This window comes from Mytilus galloprovincialis, chromosome 12 (assembly GCF_965363235.1).
Source record: "Mytilus galloprovincialis chromosome 12, xbMytGall1.hap1.1, whole genome shotgun sequence".
NCBI classification, from domain to species: domain Eukaryota; kingdom Metazoa; phylum Mollusca; class Bivalvia; order Mytilida; family Mytilidae; genus Mytilus; species Mytilus galloprovincialis.
Genome location: NC_134849.1, coordinates 40,764,566 through 40,777,503, shown reverse-complemented (window position 1 = coordinate 40,777,503; position 12,938 = coordinate 40,764,566). Strand labels below are relative to the sequence as shown.

The following is a 12,938-nucleotide window of genomic DNA, read 5'->3' as shown; positions in this document are numbered from 1 at the left end:
CAACTTTTCATCAATCATTTAAATATATTCGTCAGTTATAAAAAATGATGTATTGGGATTTCAATCAAATTTTTATTTGAACAAATAAGTCTGCACTATCGAAATTAAAAAGAGGAGAGTCAAATCCTTTCAAAGACAAAGAATTTTTAAAATGAAATATTGTTATTATGTTCCTTGAGTTCCTATATTTTACTAGACTACTCAAAGTCTCATGACAACGAGATCTGGAGAAGAAGTAGATTTCTGGGTTCTGCGCACAAATGCAGGAATTAAAAAAAATCGAAACTATACATTTTTGTAATGACCTCTAGATTAATCCTTTTAAAATTTTCATTTTGTATAACTTGCTTACTGTTGACGTATACACCCATCCACCTTTTATTCGTATTAATATACATTGTGTATTATCAAATAATCACATACGAATTCTAAATGATAATTTTTTTTTCTGTAAAACTGAAAAATGAAAGTCTTTTTCATTTCACAAGTTTGGATCTATATAAGTTCGGCAAATATTATAGAGGAAATAGTAAAAAAAAAACAACCCCAAGAACTCTAATAGTGATATTTTCCATTTTTACAACTTTAAAGATCCGAATGATGGTAACAATGGAATATCTAGCATCATATTTTAATAAAAATTAATAGTAATTAAGCTTTATATGATACTCCGATAATATAATTTAGACCTCACGAGAGAAGCGTTAATAGAATGAAATTCAAAACAGTGTGGCTGTGGCCATTGATTGACACATTAAATTCATCCATTAACTGGGACAATTTAGGTGAACGTTTGTATGTAACGATCACTGCTCACTATATACTTTTTAAAGACACTTAAACTATGGGGTCACCAAAGGTTCTCAACACCTTAATAAAGTAATTCGAAAAATTAATCAGAAATAACACGATGTTTTGATTTATAACAATTATATAAATCAAAACATAAAGGTTATTCCTGATTAATTTTTCGAATTATTTTATAATTAAAGGCGTTAAGAAACCTTTGGTGACCCCACAGTTTAAATGTCTATCGTAGGTACGTCGTGAACAGTGGTCGTTACAGACAAACGTTCACGTAAATTGTCCCAGTCAATGAATGAATTTAATGTGTCAATCAATGGCCACAGCCACACTGTTTTGAATTTCATTCTATCTACCCTATATTCACCGATCCCGCACGTTTCAGTTACCAATATGGCATCCTGAATACACACATAAACCTTGTGAACAAGTTTTATTTACGATGTAAGGGACGACATCAAAAGTTCAATGAAGGATAAAAAACTAAATTCACATAGTTTTTTCATTGAACCCCCACCCCCTCTTAACTTAATTTGGGAAAAATTGATTGACCCATATAGATATATGTAAAAATCAACGTCGGATAACCACATCTTGCAGCAGTTCACCCTCCCCCACCCCAAACTATTTGAATTAAGTTTTTTTTTTTTTTATCTTTAAGTTACATTGATCTTTTGATGTCGTTCCTAAGATGGTTGAAAAAAACAACTTAATTATTGCAATGCTATAAGGATTTGTCGCATTTTTCCAGAGTTTGTATTTGGTCTGTAAACCGGACCAAATAATTCACAAACTTTTGTACAAAAAAGTCATGTTGATTTAAAAGCTCTTTTGAAATTTTCTTCGTCATTTGTTTATGATTTAATTGGTCCAGTTTATACACCAATAAACTCCTGCAAATATGTTTGATCCTATACTAATTATAAAAATAATTTATAATTTATAATTTATTTTTTTGTAATATTATTTATATGCCATAATCTCTTTTATTGTAATATCTTTTGAAGATAATATCTGTAAACATTAAAATGCCCATAAATCGTGTATAAAAGATAAATGTCAACACTTTGCGACATACAAAATGCAAATGATTAAATTAATGTCCATAACAAATTTAATAAACAACCTTTAAATAAGATTCAAAAGTACACATTAATTTATTTTTTTATTTGTTTGAGCCAGTTGAAAACTACCATCGCGAATGAAAACTATCAGTGCAACTATATGCACTCTCAGTTTATTTTTTAATTGTAATTCGCTTGTAGAATATTGATAAATACCAACTGCGATGCTAAATGGTTATTTGTAATTGGATTAATTTTATGAATTTGAATTAGTTTATTCAATTTCATATTTCTTTTATTGATCTCATTTAAAAGATAAAAGAGAGGAACATTACATTATAACGGTTATACAATGAAATAAAAAGTGCAATAAGATTATGATTTTAACATTAGTTACAAAACAAACACATCCCAGTTTTGACATATTCAAACGTTAAAGGTATCCTTGTATGTAGATATAGGAAGATTTGGTATGAGTGCAAATGAGACAACTCTCCATCCAAGTAACAATTTATAAAAGTTAACCATTATAGGTCAAGTTACGGCCTTCAACACAGAGCCTTGGCTAACAACGAATTGAACAGCAAGTTATAAAAGGCCCCAAAATTACAATTGTAAAACCATTCAAACGGGAAAACCAACGGTCGAATATCTATATAAAAACGAAAAACGAGAAACACTTATGAACCACATAAACAGACGACAACCACTGAACATCAGATTCCTGTACATGTTTATAACATGTAGGCCAACTTTGTGCTTTTTCCTGGTTTATCATGATCAAAATCGATCAAAACACAGAAAATTTTGATATTTAAGGGGATATATGAATACGAACTATGTGTCCTTAAGTTCTTAATCATTATATCGCCGAGAATTAAAACTTTTTACACTGATATCTAGTCTGCTTTATACATGTTTTGAAAGGAATATATATGATGTTTACATTTGGCCCAAATTGTATATATACATGTTTCATTTATGTATCAATTATGTAAATATGTAATATAGAAATAAGAAGATGGGGCACATGTATGATTGCCAATGAAACAAATATCACTCAAGATCAAATAAAGTAAATGTGGACATTTATAGCCATCTGTACGGTCTTTTTCGATGAGAAAACAAAATATACCGGAAAAACGGCTATAAAAGACCCCCCACATGCAAAATATAAAACAATTCACTGTGAAAACAACAGACCTAATTTATAACAAAACGTGCGTTTTCGCAATATCGCAACAATAATGAAAATTAAAAACAGACGAACAATGTGATATCACTTATAATTTCACGGTTGTTAAAAAGTAATTGTAAGAAATCAATGTTTTTTTTGCAATTTGATAGGGTTGTAAAGCGTTGATGCAGTCATACAAAATACTCTTTAATCAACGTTTTCACGCCTCAATAAAATTTCAAAAAGGCATTGAATTTTAATATTTTTTCCTCGTGTCCCAGCGGTATATTTGAAGAAAAAAAAACCAATACGCTTTATAGATACCAAAAACACTGGACATAGTCATAGGTATAAGGCATATATTTTGTATGTCTTTTTACCTTTACAGGTAGTCTATTCTCACGGTTGTACTTAAACCACCCTCAAAAGTGACTGAGAAATAGAAATATAGTCACTTGATCTTCTTCAGTCTGGCAGTAAAACGCTTGATAAAGTGGGTTGTCCGTTTCGTTGTGCGGGATTCAAAGGTTTTCAGTCAAGTACGGTCCGAATTAGAAAGTAAGATCCGATGTCTCGTTTGAAGAGAGTGCCACGCTCTTCGCACGTAAAGAAACCTTGCAACAACTCTTTGAGGTGTCCGTAGGTAACCCGTTGCAAGGCAAAATTTATGTCTATCCAAATACACCAAGCCGATCTGGCTAACAGTGACCTATTATATATACTGCAGTCAAAAAGATATAAACACAGAAAAACAACGTATTATCCATTCACAAACGAACCATTAATTTTGAAGAAAATTGACATAAAAGAAAAAGTCGCATGACTAGATTGTTGATAAGAAAAATCATTTCTTTACAACATTTTTCAGTTAAAGACAACATGAGTGTATAACGCTGTAGCATATGTGAATGAAGGTAAAACCTGGATTTGATCCCGAAGGAGATTACATGTAAATCCTTCGTGGGAGTAGGATCCAGATTTTAATTATCTACCATTACAAACTTTTTACTACTCGTGATTCTGATCGATCCGCCAAAACCGGTACGCACTTTTTTGTATTCAAGAACCCTGAAAGTTAAACCCGAAAAGCCCTAAAAAAATGGGACTTAGGAAATTTTATGCAAAATGCTGTCATAAAAAATATCCAAATTGTCCACCCATTAATTTATGATTCCTTGACATGTAGTTCATAAGAATTTTCTGTTTCTGCATATAATCATTTCGAAATATATAAATATATATATTTTGCATGGTAACGCATAACTGCTTGTATCTGAGATGAATGAAATATCTGTACTAGGAGTGTTTTGTTTATTCATTTCTTTCTTTTAAATCAAAGTTTATGTTTATCTATTACAGGGATGATTCCACTATATAGTTTAGGGCCGCTCAACGGCCCTTAAATCGACCAGCGGCCCTTAAATCGGCCAGCGGCCCAAAAAAATTTACATGAAAATGAATTCCCAATTCAGGAAAATAAAATAAAAATCGATATTTCCGGAAAAGTTTCTCTCACTGATTAAGGCAACTATAATTTTTCATAGTTTGTAACAACGATTTAATTATGTCAACATGTGGCAAACAATTTTAGCAGCCGAATTCAATTGATTAATATGTTATGGGAGTATTCGATCTTGTAAAAGCAGATCGCCCAGCAGGTTGATAAAATTGGGTGTCAAAGCAGACCTCGGCAGAGAGCAAATTTAAATTTTGATATAACATTGATGGATAAAGTTTAATGGTCACCGATCTCGTAAAAGCAGATCGCCCAGCAGAGCCGGTTATATAATATGATGAAAACTTGTTTTATAAAAGAAATTATTTCCTCAAAAGACAAAAGTTTGAGAGTTTTTTGAAAATAATGTTGATGATAGACCATTCATTAAATACGATGTCATCATTATGGAACTATTTCAAAAGTTTTGAATATGATCCAAATAATTTTAAAGAACACTGGTTCAATGCTTTAAATATTTTATCAATTAAGTATATGAACTTTTGTAATTGCTTTTCTGAATTCGACAATTGACCAGTTCAATTTGAAATCCATTTAAATCAAGGTAAATTTATAGAGATGACCTGCTGTGGAAAAAATACCCGATGAATGATTTTTTTCAGTGGTTTATATGTTAGCTGAAATATATTTTTTTGTAATAGGCCTACGTAACTATAGCTTAGATGATAGACTAGCAATGACTAGCAGACTAGTGCATCATGTTCAATGATATTCATGTAATAACAGTACCCCATCCATAATTATTCAAAATGTTACAACTTACATGAACATCAGTGTACAGGTTAAACTTAATAATATACATTTTGCGTTTTTACAGGAAAATAATGTTATTTCGTCTTAGACTTTATGCTTAAAAAATTCCCAAATAGAATAAAAATTCCCAATTTGATGTTCTAGGGACCCATTTGAAAACACCTGGAATCATCACTGTATTAGGGGAGGAGTTCTTTGCAAATATTAACCAGCATGCTAAGATCCGTTTTCGGTGTATTTAGCGATAAACTAAGAAGTTTCTTTTTACTTTAAAAGTACAAAATGTAGTTCAGCTCATCCGGGTATTAATTAGTAGGGCTAGTTTTAAAGTACATGTAGTAAGTTTGAAAATATCATAGTGATACTATAGTACAACACCATTTCAGTAATTAAAGGATAATTGATTATCATTATTTGTATACCAAAATGAACATGTCGTCACATCGTGTGGTGAATCTCCATTGTTTAAGGTGGTGTTAGCCAATCACAGCGCTTCGTTTTACACTTTTCGACAATATATCCAAGAATACAATTGATTCTTAAACTGCGATTACAGACGAGACCATCCTGTTTAAGCAACAATTTACAACTGTAACCAAACTTTAATTTGATGTAAAATGCGTTATACATCCACGAGATAGCAACCAATCGGCACAGATACACAAACACATTCTGATAGCCAGCAAACTGTTTTCAACATTTATAGCTGGTCCTATACAATGTGTCAATAAATGTACCCTTTGACGTACTACTTTGTCTGACAAAGGAATTCATATCTGACAAACATGTACAGTTAATATAGAATCCTAGTAACAGACTGCAAAGACTCAAGGCAAAGACAATTTAAAATTATGAAAGAAGCTAGCGGCCCGGAAGTTAAATTAGCTTGAAATTTAAATTTGCATGTTAAGAGTAATAGTTACCTTTGGGTTTTCTAAATAATATTTTTCACTTTTACGTCCTTTATTTTTATCCTTTTTTGGTGGTTTTCGGCGTTGATTATGTTGTAGCTTTTGATGACCTTTTCTTTCTCTTAAAAGTCTACGTTTATGTTTTGGACTTTGTTGGAGCGTAAGGTTAAATTCTTTAATATTTTTCTCTTCAAGGTCGGACTCCGCTCTATGTAATACTTCTTTTAATCTTCGTAGATCTTCGCTTTCCAGATCTGATAAAGACGTCTGCTTTTCTGACTAGAAATAAAAATAAAACTACAGTCACATTGCACCCTCAGGTATTAGTTTTCATTATTTACTTTATTTTCGCTAAAAAATGATTTAAAAAAAAAAACAATTATCTATATAATTTTAAGAAGGATTAGAACAGCAGTTATATTTAGTCTCTTTAAAGCACCCTCAGTGCAATTTAAACTAATATCGCATATTTAATGAATTGAAGAATCCAAACTTATTCGAAACTGTGTCACTTTCTGTCGAATTTTAGTTTTTTTTAATTTAATATCAATACAGAAAACATACATTTGACAATAAATAAATTTGGTGTATTTACTGTCTTCTGATTGGTAAAAAGAATTGGGTTTATTTTCAATGTTATCAATTTTTATGGCGACACGTCCACTCTAACGTTGTGTATTCATACTCAAACATCTGTGTACATTGTTATCCTTATTAATATATATCTTTGAGCCTTATTTTTGATAGAAATTTATTTATAATGAATGGCAATAATTTATTTTGAATTTATTGAACCATAAAATTAATTTTTGACTCTTCAGTGACACATTGTATAATAAAGGTTCAATAAATTCAAAATAAATGACAGCCATTCATTAAATGAAAACGCAACTTGTGAGGTATCTTCAAATCTAAACGAAAACATGTACAAAAAATATACAGAGAATACAAACGGGGAATAAAATAACTGAGAAGTCGAAAAAACAACAAATTTTCAAAAATAATAGTGACAAACAGACAAGCAAAAGTCAACAAAAGGGGGTAATCAAAAACCACAAATGGGAAAACAACAGATGCCACTTTGGCCAAAAAGTAACGACGAAACGACGAACATCAGTTCACAATACACAACACAAAAAACCGAGTAAATCAAACCTAATGTACTATGTAAGGATAAGAAAAAGGGGGCGAAAGAAACCAAACGGGACATCCAAACTCATAATTCTAACAGACCTGATAATGTCTTGGCTAAACAAGATAAAAAAGGGGCGAAAGAAATCAAACGGGAAATTCAAACAGACCTGATAACGTCTTGGCTAAACAAGATATAAAAAGGGACGAAAGAAACCAAAAGGGACACTCAAACTCATAATTCAAACAGACCTGATAACGTCTTGGCTAAACAAGATAAAAAAAAAGGGACGAAAGAAACCAAAAGGGACACTCAAACTCATAATTCAAACAGACCTGATAACGTCTTGGCTAAACAAGATATAAAAAGGGACGAAAGAAACCAAAAGGGACATTCAAACTCATAATTCAAACAGACCTGATAACGTCTTGGCTAAACAAGATATAAAAAGGGACGAAAGAAACCAAAAGGGACACTCAAACTCATAATTCAAACAGACATGATAACGTCTTGGCTAAACAAGATATAAAAAGGGACGAAAGAAACCAAAAGGGACACTCAAACTCATAATTCAAACAGACCTGATAACGTCTTGGCTAAACAAGATATAAAAAGGGACGAAAGAAACCAAAAGGGACACTCAAACTCATAATTCAAACAGACCTGATAACGTCTTGGCTAAACAAGATATAAAAAGGGACGAAAGAAACCAAAAGGGACACTCAAACTCATAATTCAAACAGACATGATAACGTCTTGGCTAAACAAGATATAAAAAGGGACGAAAGAAACCAAAAGGGACACTCAAACTCATAATTCAAACAGACCTGATAACGTCTTGGCTAAACAAGATATAAAAAGGGACGAAAGAAACCAAAAGGGACACTCAAACTCATAATTCAAACAGACATGATAACGTCTTGGCTAAACAAGATATAAAAAGGGACGAAAGAAACCAAAAGGGACACTCAAACTCATAATTCAAACAGACCTGATAACGTCTTGGCTAAACAAGATATAAAAAGGGACGAAAGAAACCAAAAGGGACATTCAAACTCATAATTCAAACAGACATGATAACGTCTTGGCTAAACAAGATATAAAAAGGGACGAAAGAAACCAAAAGGGACACTCAAACTCATAATTCAAACAGACATGATAACGTCTTGGCTAAACAAGATATAAAAAGGGACGAAAGAAACCAAAAGGGACACTCAAACTCATAATTCAAACAGACATGATAACGTCTTGGCTAAACAAGATATAAAAAGGGACGAAAGAAACCAAAAGGGACACTCAAACTCATAATTCAAACAGACATGATAACGTCTTGGCTAAACAAGATATAAAAAGGGACGAAAGAAACCAAAAGGGACACTCAAACTCATAATTCAAACAGACATGATAACGTCTTGGCTAAACAAGATATAAAAAGGGACGAAAGAAACCAAAAGGGACACTCAAACTCATAATTCAAACAGACCTGATAACGTCTTGGCTAAACAAGATATAAAAAGGGACGAAAGAAACCAAAAGGGACACTCAAACTCATAATTCAAACAGACATGATAACGTCTTGGCTAAACAAGATATAAAAAGGGACGAAAGAAACCAAAAGGGACACTCAAACTCATAATTCAAACAGACATGATAACGTCTTGGCTAAACAAGATATAAAAAGGGACGAAAGAAACCAAAAGGGACACTCAAACTCATAATTCAAACAGACCTGATAACGTCTTGGCTAAACAAGATATAAAAAGGGACGAAAGAAACCAAAAGGGACACTCAAACTCATAATTCAAACAGACATGATAACGTCTTGGCTAAACAAGATATAAAAAGGGACGAAAGAAACCAAAAGGGACACTCAAACTCATAATTCAAACAGACATGATAACGTCTTGGCTAAACAAGATATAAAAAGGGACGAAAGAAACCAAAAGGGACACTCAAACTCATAATTCAAACAGACCTGATAACGTCTTGGCTAAACAAGATATAAAAAGGGACGAAAGAAACCAAAAGGGACACTCAAACTCATAATTCAAACAGACATGATAACGTCTTGGCTAAACAAGATATAAAAAGGGACGAAAGAAACCAAAAGGGACACTCAAACTCATAATTCAAACAGACATGATAACGTCTTGGCTAAACAAGATATAAAAAGGGACGAAAGAAACCAAAAGGGACACTCAAACTCATAATTCAAACAGACCTGATAACGTCTTGGCTAAACAAGATAAAAAAAAAGGGACGAAAGAAACCAAAAGGGACACTCAAACTCATAATTCAAACAGACATGATAACGTCTTGGCTAAACAAGATATAAAAAGGGACGAAAGAAACCAAAAGGGACACTCAAACTCATAATTCAAACAGACATGATAACGTCTTGGCTAAACAAGATATAAAAAGGGACGAAAGAAACCAAAAGGGACACTCAAACTCATAATTCAAACAGACCTGATAACGTCTTGGCTAAACAAGATATAAAAAGGGACGAAAGAAACCAAAAGGGACACTCAAACTCATAATTCAAACAGACCTGATAACGTCTTGGCTAAACAAGATAAAAAAGGGACGAAAGAAACCAAAAGGGACACTCAAACTCATAATTCAAACAGACATGATAACGTCTTGGCTAAACAAGATATAAAAAGGGACGAAAGAAACCAAAAGGGACACTCAAACTCATAATTCAAACAGACATGATAACGTCTTGGCTAAACAAGATATAAAAAGGGACGAAAGAAACCAAAAGGGACACTCAAACTCATAATTCAAACAGACATGATAACGTCTTGGCTAAACAAGATATAAAAAGGGACGAAAGAAACCAAAAGGGACACTCAAACTCATAATTCAAACAGACATGATAACGTCTTGGCTAAACAAGATATAAAAAGGGACGAAAGAAACCAAAAGGGACACTCAAACTCATAATTCAAACAGACCTGATAACGTCTTGGCTAAACAAGATAAAAAAAGGGACGAAAGAAACCAAAAGGGACACTCAAACTCATAATTCAAACAGACATGATAACGTCTTGGCTAAACAAGATATAAAAAGGGACGAAAGAAACCAAAAGGGACACTCAAACTCATAATTCAAACAGACATGATAACGTCTTGGCTAAACAAGATATAAAAAGGGACGAAAGAAACCAAAAGGGACACTCAAACTCATAATTCAAACAGACATGATAACGTCTTGGCTAAACAAGATATAAAAAGGGACGAAAGAAACCAAAAGGGACACTCAAACTCATAATTCAAACAGACATGATAACGTCTTGGCTAAACAAGATATAAAAAGGGACGAAAGAAACCAAAAGGGACATTCAAACTCATAATTCAAACAGACCTGATAACGTCTTGGCTAAACAAGATATAAAAAGGGACGAAAGAAACCAAAAGGGACATTCAAACTCATAATTCAAACAGACCTGATAACGTCTTGGCTAAACAAGATATAAAAAGGGACGAAAGAAACCAAAAGGGACATTCAAACTCATAATTCAAACAGACCTGATAACGTCTTGGCTAAACAAGATAAAAAAGGGACGAAAAAAAACAAACGGGACATTCAAACTCATAATTCAAACAGACCTGATAACGTCTTGGCTAAAAAAGATAAAAATGGAGCAAAAGAAACCAAAAGGGACACTCAAACTCATAATTCAAACAGACCTGATAACGTCTTGGCTAAACAAGATATAAAAAGGGACGAAAGAAACCAAAAGGGACACTCAAACTCATAATTCAAACAGACATGATAACGTCTTGGCTAAACAAGATATAAAAAGGGACGAAAGAAACCAAAAGGGACACTCAAACTCATAATTCAAACAGACCTGATAACGTCTTGGCTAAACAAGATAAAAAAAGGGACGAAAGAAACCAAAAGGGACACTCAAACTCATAATTCAAACAGACCTGATAACGTCTTGGCTAAACAAGATATAAAAAGGGACGAAAGAAACCAAAAGGGACACTCAAACACATAATTCAAACAGACCTGATAACGTCTTGGCTAAACAAGATAAAAAAAGGGACGAAAGAAACCAAAAGGGACACTCAAACACATAATTCAAACAGACCTGATAACGTCTTGGCTAAACAAGATATAAAAAGGGACGAAAGAAACCAAAAGGGACATTCAAACTCATAATTCAAACAGACCTGATAACGTCTTGGCTAAACAAGATAAAAAAGGGACGAAAGAAACCAAAAGGGACATTCAAACTCATAATTCAAACAGACCTGATAAAGTCAAGATAAAAAAGGGACGAAAGAAACCAAAAGGTGTCAACGTATATTTGTTTCACTTTACAGAAGTTCCACTGGAAACTTTGTTATAAACAATGTCATAATACAGTATACCTATTCCTGTTGGAACAAATATTCTATACCATTTATTCCGTTAGGAACTTATACTGTAATATTTATTCCTGTGGAAATAATATTTCAGAATATTTCTTCCTTTTGGAACTTATATTATGAAGGAACTTCTATTCTGTGACAAAGGGACATTCAAACTCATAATTCAAACAAACCTGATAACGTCTTGGCTAAACAAGATAAAAAAGGTTAAAGAATCACACAAGCAAACGTTCACAAAACATAACAGAGAAAACTAAAAACTGAACAACAAGAATATCCGCAACAAAAACTTGGGATGACCGTAGGTGTTTGGGAAGGGTAAGCAGATCCTGCTCCACATGTGAAACCCGTTTAGTGTTGCTCATGTTAGTGCAAACTCTGACATAAGTTTTACTACCATAAAGGAGAAAACCTTATTGAATGTCAAGGTTATAATTATATGATATAATCATTGTCGTTTACCTCCCTTTCTGCATTGTATCCTTCCCGCTCTTTCAGTCTTGAGACATCACGAAGAAGATTTCTAATCTCGTTTCTTCTATCGAATTTTGCTAGAAATAAAGTAAAATTAAAACTGAAACATAATGCACTTCATTTCTTGGTAATTAACTGGTCGTTTAACGTACAGCGCGAATATGGAAGACGCTAGCATGGTATCAATGTGATATTAATAAGGGAGCAACCATTAAATTATTATGGGGGGGAAATGGGGGATTGGGGGAGTTTGGGGATTGGGGGGGGGGTTGGGGATTGGGGGGGGGGGGATTAGGGGGTGGCGGGGGCTAGAATGAAAAATGTTGTCCTGCATTTTTTTAGTTGTAATCTCTGTCCTACCTATTAATTTTTCACTTTACTCGGTCCTGCCTCTTATTTTGTTTATCCTAACGTTTTTTTCATAAATTGTCACCATGTCTTTTTATTTTTGGCTAAGTGTCTCATCCTGCCTTTTTTACTCAAAACTCCTGTCCTGCCTTTTTTTCAAATTTCATCCTAGCAATCCCCCCTACCTCATCCCCCTCCCCCCGCATATAAAACTAAATGGTAGCTCACTAAAACATCAACAGGTTTCATCGGTTTTTATAATCGATGCGCTGAAACACATTTATACTGTCTGACACATTGTTCTGAATCAGAACCGAACACAGTGTACACATTTTCATTTTGATCACAGAATTATGGGGATATGTAATAA

General features: G+C 33.1%; 1 protein-coding gene across 1 annotated transcript in view; it reads right to left on the bottom strand.

The window, feature by feature from the left end:
* The window catches only part of LOC143053580 (MAM and LDL-receptor class A domain-containing protein 1-like), a 71,021-nt gene extending 58,728 nt beyond the window's left edge, over nt 1-12,293 (bottom strand). The window contains exons 1-2 of the mRNA XM_076226378.1: nt 12,209-12,293; nt 6,238-6,504 (exon numbers count right to left, since the gene is read on the bottom strand). The gene's annotated coding sequence lies outside the window, so the exon portion shown is untranslated. The remainder of the gene's footprint in view (nt 1-6,237; nt 6,505-12,208) is intronic.
* Between the last annotated feature and the right edge of the window lie 645 nt (nt 12,294-12,938).